General features: G+C 47.8%; 1 long non-coding RNA gene across 7 annotated transcripts in view; it reads right to left on the bottom strand.

Annotated features, from left to right (window-relative positions):
- The window catches only part of LOC141047004 (uncharacterized), a 485357-nt gene that overhangs the window by 390750 nt on the left and 69668 nt on the right, over positions 1 to 24939 (bottom strand). The window lies entirely within an intron of this gene.

The raw sequence follows: 24939 nt of genomic DNA, 5'->3' as shown, positions 1-24939 counted from the left end.
ATTCACCAAGGGAAACACCACCCTCCAACCCCTCCTACTACGAGGCCTGCGCCTCTCTGGGGTAGCTAATGGCGAGGGTTGAGACTTGCCCCTACTCCCTGGCAGCACCAATGCAGCCACAACTGGAGGAAAAGGGGACGGGGATATGGAGGAAATTTACACTCTCTGGTCGCCTTCCTCCACACGACCAGGAGGGGGCGGCTTCTTCGGTGGTATGGAAGGTTTGGCGTGAGCCCCGTGGACTATAACACAAATCTGCCCACCACAAGGACGTACCTCTTCACCTCGTGGAATGCCAGGCAGCACCATGGGGACACCCACTCCTCCCACCTGCCTGGATGTGTCCGCGTGCATGAGCAAGTCCCGCACACCAGCAGGGACTCTGGGGGCTTCTTTGCCAGAGCCGCAATCTGATTTTCTGGTTGAGCAAGAGGGAGGCCCCAGACCCTGATAACTGCTGCTGGAACTGCTTCAACACACCATGCAGCTCTTCACTCACCTCAGTGAGGCCCAGCAGCAATTACTCACCGGCCTGAACTTGGCCAAAGGCCTACCAGAGAAAAAAATGTAAGGTTGGTGATAATGTCATGGTCACGTGTGACTGGACACACCGCCTCCAGCAGGGCGAATTTATATGACACGCATGACCCTGGATACACCGCCTCCAGCAGGGCCAATTTAAATAATAGAATGTGCAGCTGGATACACCGCCTCCAGCAGGCGAATTTCAGTAGTATACGTATGTCTAGATACACCACCTCCAGCAGGGCGAATTTCAGAATAAGGGGGAAAACCAGGAAAACAATTACAATGGTGGCCCTGCGATAGGGAACGGGGACGTGGAGACCTCCTGCACTCCCCCGAGTCAGTGTCTCTACACTCCTAACGATCCCTAGGCCGGTTCCGCACCGGGCACCGATCAGGATACTTGAAATCCCTAGCTCGCCCTGAACCAATCCCTTACTAGTGAAGTGGACGGTGCAGAAACTAATCCCACCATTGCACTAAAACACACATTGAGGAAAGTGACAAACAGGGAAACACCACTTAGCTTTGCTCTGTTGCTAATGTTCCAAGCAACAGAGTCCGACACCTGAGTGCATCTTTTCCTCCAACCGGATCCAACACCTGAGTGCAGCTTTCCAGCAACAGAGTCCCGCATCTGAGTGCAGCTTTACAGCAACAGAGTCCAGCATCCGAGTGCAGCATTCCAGCAACAGAGTCCAGCATCTGAGTGCAGCTTTCCAGCAACAGAGTCCAGCATCTGAGTGCAGCTCTTCCAGCATCAGAGTCCATCATCTGAGTGCAGCTTTCACCATAGCTGCCACTCCACCAAGCTTTGCAAGAACTCCTCGCTGACACCATAGCTGCCACTCCACCAAGCTTTGCAAGAACTCCTCGCTGACAATATAGCTGCCACTCCACCATGCTTTACAAGAACTCCTCGTTGACACCATAGCTGCCACTCCTCCAAGCTTTCCCAGAACTCCACTGACACCATAGCTGCCACTCCAGGATTCTGACTGAGCTGCCAGGAACTCTCTCTAGCTCCTTTCTTCACCAAGGATGGTTGGAAAACACCAATATCACCAACCGTGAGTGAGAACACCTGACACACCTTTATAGTTAGGAGCCAGTGTCTCACAACTGTTAGATTCCCGTGCAATAACGCTCACCACCACCAGGGGAAAACTAGAACAAAAGACACCACTGTGTAATAACCCTAATGGCCACCGGGGGCAAAACCAACTCTAAGCAACCAGCTCAAAGGAAAAAAAGGTTACTTATTCAAAACTTGTCATATCCAACCTGGAATATGACAGTGGGACTACTGATCCCATCATCCAAAACCTGCTGCCGTTAATTACAGTGAGAGCAGGAGTGGTGGATGGGAGTATTCATCAGCAGCTCCTGCGCTGTAAATGAATAATTAAAAAAAAACATTGTGGGTCCCCCTGTGTTTTTGCTAACCAACTAGGCAAAACTCACTGCTGGGGGCTGCAACCAGCTTCAGCAAGGCTAGTTATCCAGAGTAAAGGGGTCCCCACTCTGTTTTTTTTCATTATTTAAATAAATTTAAAAAGCGGTGTGGGGTCCCCCCATTTTTGACAACCAGCCTTGCTAAAGCAGACAGCTGGGGGCTGGTATTCTCAGGCTGGTAAGGGGCCTTGGTAATTGCCCCCATCCTAAAAATAGCAGCCAGCAGCTGCACAGAAAAGACACATCTATTAGATGCGCCAATTCTGGCACTTTGCCCGGCTCTTACCACTTGCTATGTAGCAGTGGTAAGAGGGGTGATAGTTGGGGGGTTGATGTCACCTTTGTATTGTCAGGTGATCTCAAGCCCACAGCTTAGCAATGGAGAGGCATCTATGAGACACCTATCCATTACTAATCCTATAATTGTACGGTAATGACACAGCCAGAATAAAGTCCTTTAATTGAAAGAATGACACGGACTCCTTTAATAATCTTAATTAAACCATATTTACAACATCACCTAATTCCACTGAAGACTTGACCTCCTGTAATAAATCTAAAATAAAAAACAACAATATACCTTACCAGTGCGTTGTTCTATCCCACACCATAATCCATGTCTGGGGGATAAACAGTTTTCAACCTGGACGGTGTCAAGATGCGACTGTCCAGGCTGAGAGCCACTGAAGAATGAGCTGCTGCAGGCGCAGCCTCAGTGACCGGGGGTGATGTCATTGAGGTTACATCCAGTCACTGAGGCTCCGTTTCCAGCTGGGCTGAACTGAGGTGACCTTGGTGAGATCCCCGCTAGTAGAACCCACGTCCTTTTTTTAAAAAATTATTCTTTTACAGCGCAGGAGCGACTAATGAATACTCCCATCCGCCGCTCCTGCTCTCACTGTAATTAGCGGCAGCAGGTTTTGGATGATGGGATCAGTAGTCTCATCAGCTGACACCAGTGACTGGAGGTAAGCTTTATACCTCCGATCAAAGCTGAGTGCTCGCATTGTCTTTTAACAGCGTGGGAACCGCGGCTCTCTGACCAGCCGGGATGATTTCACCACCGATCAGAAGTGGTGTTTGCCGTGCTGTCATGCATATGACAGCATGGCAAACACTGGATGTTCAGGTCCCCCAATCAATTGAATGGGGTCCGGGTTCTGGTACCCAAACCAGAACTTTTTGTAACTGTTCGGCCAGAACCAAACATCCAGGTGTCCGCTCATATCTACTGGTAACAAAGCTTAATATTAGACTAAGGCTACTTTCACACATCAGGTTTTCGGCGTCAGGAGCGATCCGGCGTCGTGCCGGAACGCCGGATCCGGCAAATGTTTTGCAAAACTGGATGTGACGGATCTGGTTTTCTGCCGGATCCGTCTTGTTCTTGACAGACAAAACCGGATCCGTCTCATCCGGTTCATCCGTTTTTCTATCCGTTTTTCGACGGATTACGCCGGATCCGGTTTTTAAAAACACCCCTTGTGGCCTTCCGAACGGGATTGGTTACTGGAAAACTATATATAGCGTGTTCCTACAGCCCTTCTTTGACAGGTTGTAGAGGAGAAAGTGCAGGTTGGAGAGAAGAGCAAGTTACTGGCGAAGATGGATGTTGTCACTGGAAATATTTTGAAGAATTTGGCTGATTTTACAGCGGAGGCGAATCGTTTGAGGGTGATTGTTCTGGAGAAGGAGAGCGCGAGACAGCAGCGCATCCGGCATCGTAGACGACGTTTGTGGATCCACCCCATCACAGCCAAGAGAATGACGCGTGGGGTCTATTCTACACTCTGCATGGACCTTCGACGAAACCCGGATAAATTTTTTGGATATGTTCGGATGAAAATGGAGAGTTTTGATTACTTGGTGGAGCGCATTGCACACCTCATAAGAAAAGCGGACACCTATTGCCGCTTCTCCGTTTCACCCGCAGAGCGTCTGATGGTGACTTTAAGGTAAGCCACATTTATTGGATGTGCTCGCATCAGAGCACACTTTCACTGCAATCTTGTTGGTGGTAGTTTGTATCTCCAAGTGTTATAGCTGAGTTTTGGTATGTAATGCTGTGATATAAAACTAATTGATTGTTTTTTAATTCCCCACAGATTTCTTGCAACTGGAGAATCCCTTTCGTCACTGCATTTCCAGTACAGACTCGGGATTTCCACCATATCTGGAATAGTAAAGTACACATGCGGTGCACTGTGGGACTCCTTAGCTGAAGAGTTTTTACCAGAGCCCACAACAGAGAGGTGGATTGAAATTTCAGAAAAGTTTCAACAGATATGTCAGTTTCCCAACTGCTTGGGCGCTGTGGACGGGAAACATATCCGCATTGTAAAGCCAGCCGGATCGGGATCGGAATATTTCAATTACAAGAAATATTTTTCAATTGTCCTCATGGCCATCGCTGACGCGGAATACAAATTTATTGCTGTTGATATTGGGGCCTATGGCCGCTCCAATGACTCTCAAGTTTTCAAACTGTCTGCCATGGGGCGTAAACTGTATGGAAACACCTTCCAGTTCCCACCCCCTAGACCGCTGCCGCAAACATCTGGTCCACCTATGCCATTTGTCTGTGTAGGGGATGAAGCCTTCCAGCTGTCAGAACACCTTTTGAAACCGTACTCTAGCAGAGGATTGTCAAGAACAAAACGCATTTTTAATTACCGCCTCACAAGAGCAAGAAGAATGGTTGAATGTACCTTTGGTATTCTGACAGCCAAATGGCGGGTCCTATTGACTGCGATCAACCTCAAGACAGAAACTGTGGACGAGGTGATCAAAGCTTGCGTGGTACTCCACAATTTTGTTATCTGCAAGGAACCCATTTCCATTGAGGACACCTCTGAAGAAACTACCTTGCAAGATTACCATGACATTACCACTAGAAGTTCTGTGACGGTTTCAGTAATGAGGGACAATTTTGCACTATACTTTATGTCACCTCAAGGCAGAGTACACTGGCAGGATGACAGAGTGTGAAAGATTTGTGCCCAACCAAACTTGTGTACCTTCTGTACCAACAGTATATACCTTTGCCAACCAAAGTTGGCTATCTTGTCATGGTCTCTATTTTTAGCTTTAGGCCACAGGTGTGTACCTGGTTGTGTTTTATGCAAAGTATTTCACCTTTTAACAAAAGTTGTGTACATTGTTAGGAAATCACCAACAATAAACACAACTTTTTAGGTGAAATACTTTGCTTCAAACACAACCAGGAACACAACTGTGGCAAAAAGCTAAAATTTACCCACAGTTATATACCTGGTTTTGAATACCTTTTTACCTTTTAAATACCCTGTATTTAACCTTTTTTTTAAACATATTTCGCCGCAGAAAGAAATGACAGACAACCAGTGTAAACAATAATTTAACTTTTATTTAAAATATTTTTTTTTTGTAAACTGTTTTTAAAGTTAAAAAAAACATTTTTAATAAAGGTTTGAAACCAACTGGGCATTTTTATTACAAAACACATCATAAATCTGTGTAGTGTGGGGTGGAAATACTGCTGGAGGGGCTGCGAGACACTTCGACACTGGGAGTGTGGAGAGAGGATTGGGATCGTGGTGGGGAAGGAACAGTTAGAGGTGATGGTGTGAAAAAAGCTACAGAATGGGTGGACATGTGGGAGGCAGAAGAGGTGGTGGGCGGTGGAGTGGAGGGTTGGGCAGGGACTGTAGGAGCAGATGATGTTGATGGCAAGTTGTATGGGGAAGGAGTTTGGTACGGGGAAGGAGTTTGGTACGGGGCAGGTTGCTGGAAGTGGGGAGATGTCTGGAACTGGGGAGGTTGCTGGTACTGGGGAGGTTGCTGGTACTGGGGAGGTGGATGGTATGTAATAGGAGGGGGGGATGGAAAGTGGCTGGAGGGGGTGCAGATGTAATAGGAGGGGGAGGATGGAAAGTGGCTGGAGGGGGTGCAGGTGGAGGAACTACTGTGGTGGGAGGAGGAGGTTGGGAGGTAACGTGCTGGAGAGCACCGTGGCATGAATGCATTACATGCATCTGCTGGGTAGGAGATAGCGTTTCCATGCGCTCCACAACAGACCTGAAAAAGGTGTGGTTTGGCGAAGATCTTGCTTCTGAATGCATGGTTTGCAGAAGTGTCTTCACCTCCAGAATGCTGGAGTTGATCTGCTGAAAGCCTGCGGAGATTTGCTCTGACAAGACTTTTAGACAGTTCTGGAAAGATGCATTCAGATGCAAGAACTCTGGCGCATAAGTCTTTTCCTGACCCCTCTGCCGCTGCCGCCCAGTACCCGCAGGTGTACTAGAGGTGGCAGGGGCAGAAGGGTGGGGTAAAGGGAAATCGATCTCCTCACCAGCAGCTTCATGTAATGTAGGCGGCCACGATGCTCCTGTGCTGGTGGATGGGACAGATGGGTCGAATGTGTGGGAAGGCTGGGAAGGTGCAGATGTACCGGGGCGGTCGAAGTGTCCCTCGGTGCCGGTCTCCTCAGGGATCGCCTCAGAAGGGTCCAATCGTGCAGGCTCCCGAGTGCTGCTCACCGTGCTGTGGAATAAAGAGAAAAAAAAACAATTAAAATAGTGACATGGTATGGCCCTGGCTGAAAAAAAAAAGTTACATCTAACATTTTTTTTCACATGTGGTGTGTAATATTTACCTTCTAGTGACCATTGTTTCCCGGAGGAACGACAGGGCTTATGCGTACTTGTACTTGCTCCTGCGTCCTCCAGATCCACTCGGGGCCCGCATCTCTTTATTGAACTCCTTCTTGAAACGATCCCTCACAGACCGCCACCGTTTCACAATTCTGTTCCCTGAAACGAGAAAGGAGTGGTTAGTATACAACATCAGTGTTTCCCAAACTCCAGTCCTCATGGTCCCCAGGGGTCATGTTTTCAGGATTTCCATAGTAAATAGAAATCCTGAACACATGATCCGTGGGGACCACGAGGACTGTTGTTCGGGAAACACTGGTTTACATCAAGCAACCGGTACTGTATATACTTACGCTCTTTAATCTGGGCCCGAGCATCGAGGTCCTCCCAGTGGTCCACAAGAGCGAACAGATTTCCTCCCAGAGTCGCCGGGTAACAATCAGGTCAGCGTGGCGGCGGTCAGCCATATTCCAGAGCAGCTCCCCTTCTCTGACGAGATCGATGAGGTGGTCCACATCGATTCCTCCATCCTCACTGTCAGAGTCGGGAGCACGTTGTGAAGGCTGTTAAAGAAAAAGACAAAAATAACATAATTAGCCTCCACAAAAGAAATGAAATAAAAAGTGCAAAAAAACAAAGCAAAAATATTTATACTTACACGCTGGTGACCGACGCGTTGCTGTCGCCGACGACCCTGGGAGGCACTGCGAGGACCTCTTGGCCGAGCACCAGATTGGGAAGACTAGAGAAGAAAACAAAAAATGTTATGTCTTTGGATGTAGGTATTTGTTTGCTGTGTGTGGTCTGCAGAACATTGTTTTCTATGTGTTGTGTGTAGTGTGATGTTGTGTTTCTGCGTTTGATGCCAAAAACTTACCAATTGTGAGCCCACTCCAGGTGTCTGTCCACCCCTTCCTTCTTCTTCTGGAAGCTCCTCTTCATCTTGTGATTCCTGTTTTGAAATAAAAGGCAATGAATAGACATATATTACAGAGATGATGGATTTTGGAAATAAAAACTTACCGTCAAACGCTGACGATGCGAGGGAGGGCTCCCAGAAGAAGATGTGCTGTCTTCCTGCTGGCCAGACTCCATGCCTGTGGGTGGTGGTACTGCTGCTGCCAGTGCTTCCAGTGCTGCTGCTGCTGCTGCTGCTGCATCTCTTGGGCGGCTGTTGAATAAAGAGAAACAAAGGGGCAATGAATATCTTGATATTCCATGACCCTAGTTTGGAGGAATGGGGGATTTGATAATTACCGTCTCTCATCTGCTGCTGGACTCCCCTCCCGTTCAGCATGCTGCTCCATTTGGGGTGGTGGTGGTGCTGCTGCAGATGTCTCCTGCCTTCTCCTGCTCCTGGTTCTTGGCTTGGGTGGCATGTTGGGTGTGGCTGAGGGTCCCACTGTCTTGCTTTTATATATGTCTTGTCGGCAGAGCTACTGAGCATGCTCAGACCTAAAAAACCGGATCCGGCGCATTGCGGCGCTCATAGGCTTTCATTGTGTGAAAAAGCCGGATGCGCCGGATCCGGCGTGTCCGGCTTTTTCTCCAGAGACAAAAAACGTTACAGTAGCCGTTTTTTACAGACGCCGGATTGAGACACAATGCCGGATCCGGCGAAAACCGGATGAAACGCATGGCCATCCGGCGCGATCCGGCGCAAATGCAAGTCAATGGGGGGGAAACCGGATCCGGCATTGCATTTCGCCGGATCCGGTTTTTGTCAAAAGCGCCGGATCGCGCCTGACGGCGAAAACCTGATGTGTGAAAGAGGCCTTAAGGATGTTGTAATTAAGCCTGCTGACAAGGGGGGGAATATAGTTATTTGGCCGAGTCGTAAATATGAACAGGAAGCCTTTCGGCAATTAAAAAACCCGGACACTTATCAAAAGCTCTCTTTTGATCCTAAGATTTCTTTCTCGCAAGAATTACAGCGGATCTTGATTAGGGCTGTGGAAAATAACATCATTAATAAAAAAATATTCGACGGATTAGTGGTCAGATCCCCCAGGACCCCCACCTTTTACCCAAGGTACACAAGGATGCCTTCAGCCATCCTGGGCGTCCCATCGTATCGGGGGAATGTGCGAACCTGTATGTCAATTCATTGACTATTACTTGAAACCTTTGGTGGAGTCACTTCCTCCATACATACGGGACACGACGGACGCCCTGGCGCGCTTTGACGGCATCCTTGTGGAACCATCTACCCTCCTGGTTACTGCTGATGTGGAGAGTCTCTACACCTGTATAGACCATAGACATGGGCTAAATGCTGTACGCCGCTTTCTGGGGACGTCCGACCTGGATGGCCCTTTATGTGATTTGATCCTCGACCTGGTCGACTTCGTGCTTACCCACAACTTTTTTGGGTTTTTTTGGACAGCTTCTATCTACAGCGACGGGGCACAGCCATGGGGGCGGCCTTTGCGCCCTCGTATGCCAATCTTTTCCTGGGTGCCTGAGAGGGATTGATCTTTGGCGACGAGGGACCGCAGGACGCCTCCCATGTGCTGTGCTGGTACCGCTATATAGACGACATGATATTCTTGTGGGATGGCACGGTCGACCAGCTTGGGGACTTCATGGGCAGTCTTAATAACAACATTTATAAAATTCGCTTGATGTATGCATTTGACAGTAAGACTGTGGACTTCCTGGATGTCAGTCTTGAGGATGATTCCGGTGGGCGCATCCAGACTGATGTTTTTAGGAAGCCCACGTCTGTCAATGCATTGCTACATGCTACATCTGCCCATGACCTTTCCACTATCAGGGCCATCCCGGTCGGACAATTCCTTAGGATGCGGCGAATTTGTTCCACTGATGTTAAATTTGAAAAACAAGCCTCAGATTTGAAACAACGGTTTCTGACACGTGGTTACAGCAGGAGATCGATAAAAGCCGGATATGACAGGGCTAGACACACTCCACGCAGCACTTTACTACATACTACCAGGAGGGTTCAAAAGGTGGAGGATGGTGGGCTAATTCGTTTCATTTCAACGTACAATCGAGTGGCAGAATATGCGCACCATATTAAATAGACACTGGCCGATTCTGAGCACTGGGGACCTTCCTGGGCCGTTCTCCTTCCATGACGCCTCGGAGATCTAGGAATCTCAATGATCTATTGGTTCAGAGCCATTATGTCCCGAATTCCAAAAACTTTTTTGGTGCTAAAGGTCCTATTCAGGGATCAATTCCCTGTGGCCACTGTCTTGCCTGCGCCAATGTCCTTCGCTGCTCTACGTTTAGTTCATCTGATGGGACAAGGGAATTTGAAATAAGACAGAGGATCTCTTGTGGATCCTCAAACGTGATTTATTATGCCACGTGCCCTTGTCCCAAGATATATGTAGGTCTTACAACTAGAGAACTTAGGATTAGAGTGCGTGAGCATGTGCGGGACATTGGCACGGCCAAGACTGTGTCCAATGTTGAAGATCTAAAGACTCTTCCTCGACACTTTAGATTGTGTCACAATAGTGACGCTTCCTTATTGAAGTTTAGAGGGATTGATGCTCTACATATGGGGATCAGGGGTGGCGATAACAAAAATTTTTTATCACAGATGGAAGTCAAATGGATCGTCCAATTGGACACCATGACCCCTAAGGGACTTAATGAGACATTGAGTTTCGCCCCATTCTTATAATTGCATTGGACCCGACATATGATAGGCCTTTTTTGACCTTTCTACTTGGTTAATAGGTACCCTGGTACACCTTTTTCGATAATATGTATATTGTTCCCCCTTAGAGAACTTTTTCTCCTTCTCCTAATGTAATAGAGTAGGTATACATTATGACTTGCTTTTTCCCTGTGGTTCGTTCTCCACATGTTGGCATCACCTTTAAATATGTGTTCTGGTGGTGTGTTGTTTTTATAGTGGTTTGAAAAAACCACTATATTGTAATCTGAACGCTGCTAACTTATTATAGTGGTTTGAAAAAACCACTATATTGTAATCCGAACGCTGCTAACTTCTTCTTCTTCTTCTTTTGATTTCCGCAATTAATACGGCCCGAACCGCTACACGCACAGACTCCGTTGAGGTGTCGTTTCGAAGCCAGCGTCCACGAGAGGTGTGCTAAGTATTTTTCGTGTCGATCGAATTTGTAGTTTTTGCGCAATTTGCGTTTGAAAATTTTTTTTCCCGTCATTGGAATGCACTGTCGCAATGCTTTTCAATGGGAAATGGCAAAACGTGCCCTGAGGCGATTGAAATGGCAGTTAAGCTCATTGATATGCGCAGGCACACCCAGTTACTATGCCAACGCCTACGAACTTCACTTGACCCCCAGGACAGAGCTTCTGCCACATAATATCAGCTCTTAAAGCGAAACCCACAGCACAAATGCAAATCTAGCTTCATCACATGACACATGCCCCTGAGAGAGAATGTCCGCCAAAGTTGATTTAGAAGAAGCCCAGTGAGCCAAACTAGCTCTTAAAGGGCCGACGCGCCAAAGTGATTGTTAAAGGGCCGACGCATCGAAATGAGTCTTAAAGGGCCGACACGCCAAATCGAAAGCTGAGTGACCCCAGGCTCCAAATCGGAGGCTGAGCCACCCCGGCCTCCAAACCGGAGGCTGATCGACCCCGGCCTCCAAACCGGAGGCTGATCGACCCCGGCCTCCAAACCGGAGGCTGATCGACACCGGCCTCCAAACCGGAGGCTGATCGACCCCGGCCTCCAAATCGGAGGCTGATCCACCCCGGCCTCCAAATAGGAGGCTGATCCACCCCGGCCTCCGAATCGGAGACTGATCCACCCCGGCCTCCAAATCGGAGGCTGATCCACCCCGGCCTCCGAATCGGAGACTGATCCACCCCGGCCTCCAAATCGGAGGCTGATCCACCCCGGCCTCCGAATCGGAGCCTGATCCACCCTGGCCTCCAAATCGGAGGCTGATCCACCCCGGCCTCCAAATCGGAGGCTGATCCACCCCGGCCTCCAAATCGGAGGCTGATCCACCCCGGCCTCCAAATCAGAGGCTGATCCACCCCGGCCTCCAAATCGGAGGCTGATCCACCCCGGCCTCCAAATCGGAGGCTGATCCACCCCGGCCTCCAAATCGGAGGCTGATCCACCCCGGCCTCCAAATCAGAGGCTGAGCCACCACGGCCTCCAAGTCGGAGGCTGAGCCACCCCGGCCTGCAAATCGGAGGCTGAGATACCTGGGCCTCCAAATCGGAGGCTGAGCGACCCCAGCCTCCAAATAAGAGGCTGATCGACCCTGGGGTCCAAATCGGAGGCTCAACGACCCCGGCCTCCAAATCGGAGGCTCAATGACCCCGGCCTCCAAATCGGAGGCTCAACGACCCCGGCCTCCAAATCAGAAGTTCATCGACCCCGGCCTCCAAATCGGAGGCTGAGCGACTCCGGCCTCCAAATCTTACCCAGAGTGGCCCCACCCACCAAATCGGACCCAGAGAGGCCCCGCCCACCAAACCGGACCCTGGGGAACCCCGCCCACCAAATCGGACCCTGTGGGGCCCCGCCCACTAAATCGGACCCAGAGTGACCCCGCCCACCAAATCAGACCCTGAGAGGCCCCGCCCACCAAATCGGACCCAGAGTGGTCCCGGCCACCAAATTGGACCCAGAGTGGTCCCGCCCACCAAATTGGACCCAGAGGGGCTCCGCCCACAAAATCAGACCCTAAGGGGCCCCTGCCACAAAATCGGACACTGAGGGGCCCCAGTCACAAAATCGGACCCTGAGGGGCCTCAGTCACAAAATCGGACCCTGAGGGGCCCCGGCCACAAAATCGGACCCTGAGGGGCCCCAACCACAAAATCGGACCCTGAGAGGTCCCAACCACAAAATCAGACCCTGAGGGGTCACGGCCACAAAATCGGACCCTGAGGGGCCCCGCCCACCAAATCAGACCCTGAGGGGCCCTGCCCACCAAATTGCACCCTGAGGGGCCCCGCCCACCAAATCGGACCCTGAGGGACCCCGCTCGCCAATTCGGACCCTGAGTAGCCCCGCCCAACAAAACAGACCAAGAGTGGCCCCATCCACCAAATCGGACCCAGAGTGGCCCCACCCACAAAATCGGACCCTGAGGGGCCCCACCCACAAAATCAGACCCTGAGGGGCACCACCCACAAAATTGGAGCCTGAGGGATCTCGGCCAACAATTCAAGCCCTGAGGAGCCCAGGCCAAGGAATCAGATCCTGAGGGGCCCCACCCACCAAATCAGACCCTGAGGCCAAAGTAGCCCCTGAGAGGCACTCACAGTTAAAACGGATCCTGAGTTGAAAGTCTTGCAGGGGCAGCAGGCAAGTCTCTCTTAAAGGGGCAGCCCGGGCACCATTTCAAACCACTATCTGTACTTCCTTCAGGAAATACACATCTAGTTCTTATTACACAGGTCAACGAAAAAAAATTTTTTTTCTGGTGTCCAAAATATTTTAATGAATTTGGGGTATTTTTGGGGTGCTGATTCTGAATATGTCATCAGTTTTGCCAGATTGGCTCAAGTTTTTGAGATTTTTGGTATCTTATTTATAGCACTTGTTGGTAAATGCGACGCATCATCTCATTAATTTCTTTGGATTAGTACTTGAACTGAGCAGTTCTCAATATAGTTTTGTGTTAATTAGTGTTCTAAAAGTTTGTTCATAGCTTGATTTTTGCACTAACTTTATGTTGTTGTCTGTTTTCCAGTGAAAAGCATGAACTCATCATGAAGAAGTTGTCTTAACGATCCAGACTCATTCTGTTACATTTGTGGTGAATATACACTGCCAAAACATAGAAGAAACATAACACACTTCGTAAAAAAAGTGTATTTTGCCTATTTTGGGGTTATGCTTGGGGACCAAGACAAGTTTTGGGCACCACACATAGTGTGCAAAGCATGTATCGAATTATTACGAAAATGGAGCAAAGGACAAAGAAAAAGCTTCAAATTTGGTGTTCCAATGGTGTGGAGAGAGCCAAAAAATCATCATGATGACTGTTATTTCTGTGCAGTGCAAGTGCAAGGATTCAATAAGCATAAGAAACGAAAATGGGAGTAACATGGAATCTGCAAGAAGGCCTGTCCCTCATTGTGAAGATGTGCCTGTACCTGTGTTTACCATAAATAACAGTCATCATGATGATTTTTTGGCTCTCTCCACACCATTGGAACACCAAATTTGAAGCTTTTTCTTTGTCCTTTGCTCCATTTTCGTAATAATTCGATACATGCTTGGCACACTATGTGTGGTGCCCAAAACTTGTCTTGGTCCCCAAGCATAACCCCAAAATAGGCAAAATACACTTTTTTTACGAAGTGTGTTATGTTTCTTCTATGTTTTGGCAGTGTATATTCACCACAAATGTAACAGAATGAGTCTGGATCGTTAAGACAACTTCTTCATGATGAGTTCATGCTTTTCACTGGAAAACAGACAACAACATAAAGTTAGTGCAAAAATCAAGCTATGAACAAACTTTTAGAACACTAATTAACACAAAACTATATTGAGAACTGCTCAGTTCAAGTACTAATCCAAAGAAATTAATGAGATGATGCGTCGCATTTACCAACAAGTGCTATAAATAAGATACCAAAAATCTCAAAAACTTGAGCCAATCTGGCAAAACTGATGACATATTCAGAATCAGCACCCCAAAAATACCCTAAATTCGATGAAATATCTTTGGCACCAAAAATGCTGTTGACCAGTGTTATTATTAAGTTGATTTCCGCAATTAACACGGCCCGAACCGCTACACGCACAGACTCTGTTGAGGTGTCGTTTCGAAGCCAGCGTCCACAAGAGGTGTGCTAAGTATTTTTCGTGTCGATCGGATTTGTAGTTTTTGCGCAATTTGCATTTGAAAATTTTTTTTCCGTCATTGGAATGCACTGTCTCAATGCATTTGAATGGGAAACTTAAAACGTGCCCTGAGGCGATTGAAATGGCAGTAAAGCTCATTGATATGCGCAGGCACACCCAGTTACTATGCCAACGCCTACGAACGTCACATGACGCCCCCAGGACAGAGCTTCTGCCACATAATATCAGCTCTTAAAGCGAAACCCACAGCACAAATGCAAATCTAGCTTCATCACATGACGCATGCCCCTGAGAGAGAATGTGAGCCAAAGTGCGCCCCCGCCCACCAAATCGGACCCTGAGGGGCCCCGCCCACCAAATCAGACTCTGAGAGATCACGCCCACCAAATGAGACCCTGAGGGGCCCCGCCCACCAAATCAGACTCTGAGAGATCACGCCCACCAAATGAGACCCTGAGGGGCCCCGCCCACCAAATCGCACCCTGAGGGGCTCTGCCCACCAAGACGGACCCCGAGGGGCCCCGCCCACCAAATTGGACCCTGAGGGGCCCCTCCCACCAAATTGGACTGTGAGGGGCCCCGCTCACCAAATTGGACTGTGAGGGGCCCCACCCACCAAATCGGACCCAGGGGGGCCCCGGCCACAAAATCGGACCCTGAGGGGCCCTGGCCACAAAATCGGACCCTGAGGGGCCCCGCCCACCAAATCAGACCCAGAATGGCCCCCGCCCACCAAATCGGACCCTGAGGGGCCCCGCCCACCAAATCGGACCCTGAGGGGCCCCGGCCACAAAATCGGACCCTGAAGGGCCCCGGCCACAAAATCAGACCCTGAGGGGCCCCACTCACAAAATCAGACCCTGAGGGGCCCCACCCACCAAATTGGACCCTGAGGGGCCCCGGCCACAAAATTGGACCCTGAGGGACCCCGGCCACAAAATTGGACCCTGAGGGGCCCCGGCCACAAAATCAGACCCTGATGGGCCCCGGCCACAAAATCGGACCCTGAGGGGCCCCAGCCACAAAATCGGACCCTTAGGGGCCCCACCCACAAAATCGGACTCTAAAGGGATCCGGCCACAAAATCAGACCCTGAGGGGCCCCGGCCACAAAATCGGACCCTGAGGGGCCCCGGCCATAAAATCAGTCCCTGAGGGGCCACACTCACAAAATCAGACCCTGAGGGGCCCCACCCACCAAATTGGACCCTGAGGGGCCCCGGCCACAAAATTGGACCCTGAGGGGCCCCTGCCACAAAATTGGACCCTGAGGGGCCCCGGCCACAAAATCGGACCCTGAGGGGCCCCAGCCACAAAATCAGACTCTGAGGGGCCCCACCCACAAAATCGGACCTTGAGGGGTTCCGGCCACAAAATCGGACCCTGAGGGGCCCCACCCACCAAATCGGACCCTGATGGGCCCCGACCACAAAATCGGACCCTGAGGGGCCACACCCATCAAATCAGCCTCTGAGGGGCCCCGGCCACCAAATCGGACCCTGAGGGGCCCCACCCACCAAATCGGACCCTGAGGTGCCCCAGCCACAAAATCGGACCCTGAGGGGCCCCACCCACAAAATCGGGCCCTGAGGGGCCCCACACACAAAATCGGACCCTGAGGCCAAAGTGGCCCCTGAGAGGCACCCACAGTTAAAACGGATCCTGAGTGGAAAGTCTTGCAGGGGCAGCAGGCAAGTCTCTCTTAAAGGGGCAGCCTGGGCTCCATTTCAAAGCACCATCTGTACTTCCTTCAGGAAATACACATCTAGTTATATTTGTTTTTAACTGTTTTTTATTTTGCACTTATATGCTTGTTATTATTATTTCCATTTAGTGACCGCGAGAATCCTGTGTCTCTTGTGGACCTTTGCCCTGTACCTATGTCAACATGGAACGAAATCCAGTGATTGCCTCAACGTTGAAGATTTTCTTATTCATGCATATGAAGTCTGATATGGCGGCTATTGTAATATATGTCTAGGGATTTTGTGTCACTTTTCTTATGACCTTATTGTATCTTATGTATATAATTGGGATATTATTTATGTAAACACCGGATACTCCTATAATGCTTGACATTCGTTTATTTTAAATGGTTATGAATTTTTCTTGAATTATTGAATCCATATGATATGTGGGAGCATTTTACTGGTCCCTACATATATATATATATATATATATATATATATAATATGTATATATAATATTTTTTTTACAACTTTATATTGCTCCCTAAAAGGTAATATGTGATAGGATATTAATATTAATATATATCTATTATACTGAATATATGCCTATTTAAGTTGCGGCTCACATATTGCTGATTTTGGGACATATTATTGAAAGTAAAATATTAATTCCTGTCCCATATGACTTTATATGTATATGGAATCCACTGGGAATCAAACTACAGGGAGTTGTGCGCATCGCTTTGTGGAAGCACCAGGCCGCTGACAGAAAGGTGTCTTTATGCTATTTACCACGGGCTGTGCTCTGGCTGGCCAGTATTCATTTTTAGCATGACACCTATTCTGTTTGACGACGCTGACCCATCCCAGAGTGCATGCGCCGCCCATACTCTTCTGATTGGCCGTTTCGGATCATGTGACAGGGGTTATAGGGTATTTTAAGGTCCTGTGGAGAGGCAGATACCAACTCCTTGATAAAGTGGCCTGTTAATGTTGTGAAACAGGCGGTGGAGGTCACTTCCAGATGCTCCCTCACCTTCCCTCTGTGTTCTGCTTGGTAAGTGCCTCTTTACAGCGAGTTGTCCTCTGCAGGAATTGCTCCTGGGCATATTTTTGATTGCTGCATCTCACTATTCAACCATGGTGAAGCATGGTGTTACACTGGAATTTTCCCATTGTGGATATATCACTCTTATAATATACATACAGGGACTTTAATTTGATATGGACGCACTTATCTTGATTGTATCTCAATTTTTTTCTGTTCAATGCAGACACTGTGATAATATTATACCATACTGTTCTACTATATTGTTTTTTGCAGCTCCTATTTATGTACATTTACTGTTACTACATCTTATGATTATTCAATGGTGCAGATTGATATTATAGTGGGGCCCTTTTGGACCTGTTGCTAACACCATTTATACATATAGAAGAATTTGACTATTATCGGGTGTCCTTTGGCTTTTTCAATGCAATATACTGCTTTTTGTAGCTCCTATTCGCATGTACTTACTGTTACCATATCTTATTATTATTTAATGGTGCAGTATGATATTACAGCAGGGCCTTGATTGGGCTTTTTGGACCTGTTGCTAACATCATATATAGATATAGTAATATTTTGATTATCATTGGGTGTCCATGGGCATTCTTTATCTTGATTGTGTTGCAATTTGAACCATTTATTGTGGACATACCCATAACATCATATACAGGTGGACACAGTTTTCATCTGGGTCAGTGGAGGGAACCTTTCTGGGTGTACATTCATCTGTTTTATATTGACACTACATTATGTAGGACTCTGTGCACTTCTTTGTAAATTATTTAATACAATTTTTGATAATTTTGCAATCATCGTTTCGCTCCTCTCCTTCTCCGTTGTTCTATTGATCATTGGAGCAGATGTGGCTGCTGCCCGGGGTGAACAAACAGTTTTGATATCATCCCTGAGCATTACAGCTTATATGGGATTCTTGTTATTTCCTATTCCTCCCGTGTCTGCTGCAGGACCATTAGTATCCATACCACCTCGGGGACCGGACCCCGGCCTTGCGCTTAGAACTTGGGACGGGTTCTCCTCTAACCCTGATCCTTAGTTCTCTTCTTCTCCTCATGTTCCGTACTAATCCTTTCCTTCTTATGGAGAGTCAGGCTTTCTATCAAAGTTCCATTCCTGTGCCAGCGGACCCAGGTCACTGAGGTCGGCTGCAGCACTTCCTTTATCCATCCCACTCAGGGGATCTTCACTCCTCCTCTGACTCTGTCAGACTCACTGACTGACCAAATTCTAAACTCTTCCCGCTCTTTTGATGCAACCTGAACTCCTCCAGCCTCCCAGCACGCTTCGTGTTCCAAGCAGGGAGCCACCAAAGGGTGCTTTGCTACACTACGGTGTTGGAGCATGGTCAGGTGTCTCCACCTTACCTGGATGGTGGGGTACCACACCTCAGGAGGAGGTGCAGTACCTCTGTGGCGACTGAACCCTCAGGGGAGCCACACATGCGCGATACTCACGCGCACTCTGGCCCCATTCTCCGGCTGAAGAGAAGCGCCACGGCAACGCTCCTCCCGGTCAGGTAAGTATGCAAGTATGGTGCTGAAAATCATGGTATGCAGTGTGTACGGTACCGCCATCTCCAGCGCCATACACACTCCTCACCGCTGGATGCCTCATTCTGTCTGGAGCCAGACTGCACAGGCGCGTCGCGCTTGCGTAGTCTATAAAGGCTTCAGACAGAGTGACACCCCCACGGTTATATTATAGATGATATCATGTATGGCTATCAGACCCACTTCTGCCATGAGGCAAGATAAGCATTGCACCTTAGGGGTAGGTCTGAGGTGACTTTACAGGGCGTCAGGAGCAGGGCTGGTCCGACAGTGGGACACATAGGCCTGCAAAACTTTTAATAATATGAGTAGTTTCAGGACACTGACCCTGTTAGTAGATTTGGCAGAGCACTGAGCCATTGACTCCATGTTCTGCCACTTACTCTACAAGGATGCAGGCTTTCTCAATCAAGACCCAGGCAAAACTAGATAGAAGAGGAGACAGAGGCTGCAGTGGATGGGAAACAGGAATAGGTGAGTTTTTTTTTTTTTTTTTTTTTTTTTTTAATTTCCTTTTTTTATCATAGAGCCCGGTAGTTGGGGGTTGATGGAGAGGTGTTACTGGGTTGGCATTGTAATGTACTGTGGGCAGGGCTGGTTTTAGATAAAGTCATGCCCTGGGCACAAGTTTAAGGTGGGACCCAAAATGCTCACATATTGCACCATCACACAGAAATATTTCTGCTGTATTTACATGCGCTGAGTTCAGGCCGCTAAACGAACGCAATCAACAATATTGACTTCTTTCTATGCTTGTTTCCCTGCCTCTTTACTCCATCTGAGGAAAAATGATGGGTACAGATAGTCCTTGATACAGTATAATGCAGGTTCCATATAGTACATATAGTAGCATGCACTCCCCATGGTCCTTGAGAGAGTATAATGCAGCCTCCCTCAGAGTGAAATGCAGCCTTCCTCATAGATTATAAAGTAGTCCCCTCAAAGAGCATATGCAGCCCACTCAGAGTATAATGCAGTCCTCCCTCACACACAATATAATGCAGCCCACTAAGAGTATAATGCAGTCCTTTCATAGTATAATGCAGCCCCACACACAGTACAATGCAACCCCCACACAGTATAATTCAGTCTGCCACAAACACACAGTATAATGCATCCCACCCCACATACACACAGTGTAATGCAGCCCCACACACTCGCAGTATAATTCAGCCCACCCAGAGTATAATGCAGCCCCACACACAGTATAATGCAGCCTCCCACATACACACAGTATAATTCAGCCCCCCCACAACCACACACAGTATTGTGCAGCCTCCACACACAGTATAATGCAGCCCCCATCACACACAGTATAATGCAGCCCCAAACGTACACAGCATAATTCAGCCCCTCCACAAACACACATAGTATGGTGCAGCCCCCACACACAGTATAAAGCAGTCCCCCAGACAGTATAATGCAGTCCCTCAAAGTATAAATCAGACCCTCAGAGTATAATGTAGCCCCCACACAGTATAATGCAGACCCCCCCAACACAGACTAGAAAACTCCCCACACACAATATAGTGCAGTCCCCACACACTATAATGCAGCCCCCACACACACTAAAATGCATACACACACAATACTTACCTTTCCTCGTTCCTCCACTGCTGTGGCTTCTCAGAGTCTCATCAGCTCCACTGCTGGAACATGCTGAGTCAGAGGCTAAGGGGGAGTGAAGGTAGAGGGTGCATCACTCAACTATATCGGCATCTATGATGACAAGTTGAATGCACGATGCGGGTGAGTGGCGCCATGACCCTCTTACTCACGGGCCTCATAGAGGCACACCATGCAACTGCTATTAGTGGCACACCACTGGCTGGGGACCCCTGGAGGAGTGGGGGCCCTAGGTAGCTGCCTTTTTCTGCCTGACCCTAACTCCGGCCCTGACTGGAGGGCATCATACTGTATATAGGGAGCTGTGGGGAACATCATACTGTATATAGGAAGCTGTGAAGGCCATCATACAATATATAAGGCGCTGTATGGGCCATAATACTTTGCACTGTGGAGGACATCATACTGTTATTAGGGTGTTGTGGCGGCAATCATACTGTATACTTCATATGGCACTGCCGGGGCCATTATACTGTACATAGGGAGGTGTGAGGTCCATCATTCTGTATATAGGGAGCTGTGGAGACATCATACAATATAGAGTGGGTACGGAAAGTATTCACAACCCTTTAAATTTTTCACTCTTTTGTTTCATTGCAGCCATTTGGTAAATTCAAAAAAAGTTCAGTTTTTTTTTCATGTGCACTCTGCACCCTATCGTGACTGAAAAAAACAGAAATTTTTGCAAATTTATTTAAAAAGATAAACTGAAATATCACATGGTCATAAGTATTCATACTCTTTGCTTAGTATTAAGTAAAAGCAGATGTAATGACCAGGCCAAACGTTCCCTGCTATCCACCCCCACACGGTGTCCGCAGCCGAAGGAATTATGACACACCGGTCTCGGGATAACAGTTGCTTTTACTTCAGCAGGAACGGGAATTATAACTTGGAACAAATAAGGAACAGTCTCTCATGTGTAGTCCACAGCAATTACAGTTCACACTTAGATGCTGAGATGTGATTGGGGTCTGGAGCTTTAAGAGCACTGGACAATGTTTTTTGGTATTTTACAGAAGAAGGTTGATGGAGCAATTAGAGGTTACTGACCTGTACTTGGGGTTATCTCCACAGTGTGTCACGGCACGTGCACAAGTACTTATAGGTGAATGTAGAAACTGTGGTGAATCCTGTCATAAAGACTTTACATGTGGTGAATCCTGTCAGAAATACTTTACATGTGGTGAATCCTGTCAGCTATACTTTACATGTGGTGAATCCTGTCAGAAATAGAATGATGTCTGTACAGGTTAGAGGGAACTCAGGCTTTTATGCCTACAGGAGATCTTGAGGTAAAAACCTCCTCCACGTGTGTTCTGCTCTCCCTAGAGGCATCTCTCAGACCTCAGACTAAAGAACAATCTAGACTTGCCTGGAAAAACAGCTCCTCCTATTGACCATGTGACTAGGAGCTGGCCAATAGGAGACCGAATACACATCTCCGATCCTTACAAAACAATAATTCAGTCATTGTACACTTTCACCATTAGATGGCGACAGAACACAGCGAACGAGAGATGTATTGCATCTAAATTAAAGGTGACTAGAAATGGAGAATTAAAGCTCACAAATGTAGAGAGCCAGTCAAAGAGAGCAGTAGTGTACAGGAGCTACTCACAATTCAGTATTACTTAAAGGGACAGACACACTCTGGACTGGGTCACTACACACCATTTTGAGCTAGTACAGCCATGAGTTTTCTTGGGAATGAAGCAACAAGTTTTTCACACCTGGATTTGGGGATCCTCTGCCATTCTTCCATGCAGATCCTCTTTAGTTTTGTCATGTTGGATGGTGAATATTCGTGGACAGCCATTTTCAGGTCTCTCCAGAGATGCTCAATTGGGTTTAGGTCAGGGCTCTGGCTGGGCCAGTCAAGAATTGTCGCAGAGTTGTTCTGAGCCACTCCTTTGTTATTTTAGCCGTATGCTTGGGGTCATTGTCTTGTTGGAAGTTGAACCTTCAGCCAAGTCTGAGGTCCAGAGCACTCTGGAAGCAGTTTTCATCCATGATATCTCATGTTTCCTTCAATTGCAACCAGTCGTCCTGTCCCTGCAGCTGAAAAACATCCCCATAGCATGGTGCTGCCACCACCACGTTTCACTGTTGGGATTGTATTAGGCAGGTGATGAGCAGTGCCTGGTTTTCTCCACACATACTGCTTAGAATCATCACCAACCTCCATTACATAGCCCATAACCCCACCCACAGGTGAGGTCGACATCAAATGGACTGATCACGTGACCGTGACAACATCACAGGTCCTTGTCTTTAGGGAAAATCCCATCCAAACTTTAACCTGCTGGGAGAAATGTATCTCCCATGCAGCAAATTACCCTTTGCTCCACCCTAGGGAGGTGGATACATGACATACAGTGAACTCTGGACAGGGCATCTGCATTCCCCTGCAGTCTGCCTGCCCGATGTTCTACTGAAAAACTAAAATTTTGCAGGGACAGAAACCACTTGGTGACTCATCCATTCCTCTCTTTAGCTTGACTCATCCATGTAAGAGGGGAATGATCAGTCACCAAAGGAAACTATCTCCCCAGCAAATATTAGCGCAATGACTCCAGTGCCCACTTAATGGCCAGGCACTCTTTCCACAATACTGTACCTGGTTTCAGCTGGGGTAAGCTTCCGGCTTAGGAAACTAACGGGATGCTCTTCTCCGTTAACCTCCTGAGACAGCATGGCACCGAGACCTATCTCAGAGGCATCAGTCTGCACAATGAACTCTCTTTTAAAATCAGGTGTAATCAGAACTGGTGTACCACACAGTACCAATTTTAACTTTACAAAGGCCTCCTCTAACTGATCATTCCAGTGGACCATCAAAGACTTCCTCCCTTTCAAGCAGTCTGTTAAAGGTGCAGACAGGGTTGCAAAGTTAGGAATAAACCGTCTGTAATAACCCACTAAACCTAAAAAAGCTTTCACCTGTTTTATTGTGAGGTAACTGGGCCAGTTCTGGATTGTCTCCACTTTGTTTACTTGGGGTTTGAGGACTCCTCTCCCAATGACGTAACCCAAGTACCGAGCTTCCTCCAACCCTATGGAGCACTTCTTTGGGTTGGCAGTTAGATTCCTTGCGACAAGCAAGGCTATCACCGCCTGTACTCTTGGTAAGTGACTTTCCCAGTCTGTACTGTACACAACAATATCGTCTAGATAGGCTGAGGCATAACGGCAATGGGGACGAAGAGCAATATCCATTAACCGCTGGAATGTCGCTGGCGCGCCATGTAACCCAAAGGGTAATACTTTATATTGTAACAGCCCCTCGGCTGTTTCAAACGCTGTTTTTTTTTTTCCCTCGCCATCTGTTAGGGGTACCTGCCAATAACCTTTTGTGAGATCAAAGGTTGAAAAATACCAAGCCTGCCCAAACCACTCTATCAACTCATCGACCCGGGGCATGGGGTAGGCATCAAATTTTGAAATTTCTAAAATCATTACAGAACCTTAGCGTCCCAGCAGGCTTAAGTATTAGGACTATTGGGCTGGCCCACTCACTTTGGGACTCTTCAATGACCCCTAACTGCAGCATAGTGTTTACCTCCTCCACAATGGCTTGCAGCTGGGCCTCAGGCACCCGATATGGCTTTAGTCAGACTTTGGAATGTGGCTCCATGACAATGTCATGTTGGATTAAGGAGGTGTGTCCAGGGAGCTCTGGAAACATCTGTATTTTGGCTAACAACCTCCTGAACCCGCTAGGAGACATCTGCTATTTTGACTATGGAAAGGGCTTCTCCTGACTCCCCCAGAAGTAATGGAGCCTTCTCCATCTGAAATGCAGACAGCGGACTATCCCCACCAAGGTGGTCTCTATCTTTCCATGGTTTAAGCAGATTAAAATGGTAAACCTGTTCTGGCTTCCTCTGACCTGGTTGGTGTACTTTGTAGTCTACTGGCCCCACCTTCTCCATAATCTCGTAGGGCCCCTGCCACCTTGCAAGAAATTTGCCATCCACTATAGGCACAAGTACCAACACCCAATCCCCAGGACTAAAGGTTCTTATTCGAGCCTCCCAGTTATAGACCCGACTCTGCGACCGTTGTGCTGCCTCCATGAATTGAGGCTTGCAAGAGATGTCAAAAGCAATAATAAAGGATTTTGGGGATATGTCAAAAGTAAAAGAAAAGTCAAAGATGCTATAGGATTTTTACAGGATGAAAATGATGAAATGGTAAGACAGGATGTTGAGAAGGCTGAACTTTTAAATTCCTATTTTGCATCTGTTTTCTCTCAGAAAGGAAATGTAACATCAACAGTTCTTCACTGTTCTATTAAGGGAATAGAAGAATCCAGGATATCTATAAACAGAAAGATAGTGAGGAAACACTTAGCTAACCTAAATGAATTCAAGTCTCCAGGTCCAGATGAATTACACCCCAGAGTACTGAAGGAGATAGCAGAAGAAATTTTTGAACCCCTCTCTATAATCTTTGAAAATTCTTGGAGAACAGGAGAAGTGCCAGAAGACTGGAGAAGAGCAAATGTTGTTCCTATCTTCAAAAAGGGGAAGAAGGTGGACCCAGGTAACTATAGGCCGGTGAGTCTGACTTCTATACCAGGAAAG

The sequence above is a fragment of the Dendrobates tinctorius genome, unplaced genomic scaffold, assembly GCF_039654945.1.
Source record: "Dendrobates tinctorius isolate UK_male_01 unplaced genomic scaffold, ASM3965494v1 ptg000125l, whole genome shotgun sequence".
NCBI lineage: Eukaryota > Metazoa > Chordata > Amphibia > Anura > Dendrobatidae > Dendrobates > Dendrobates tinctorius.
The sequence above is the reverse complement of the archived record's forward strand: the minus strand, read 5'-3'. Positions and strand labels throughout refer to the sequence as shown.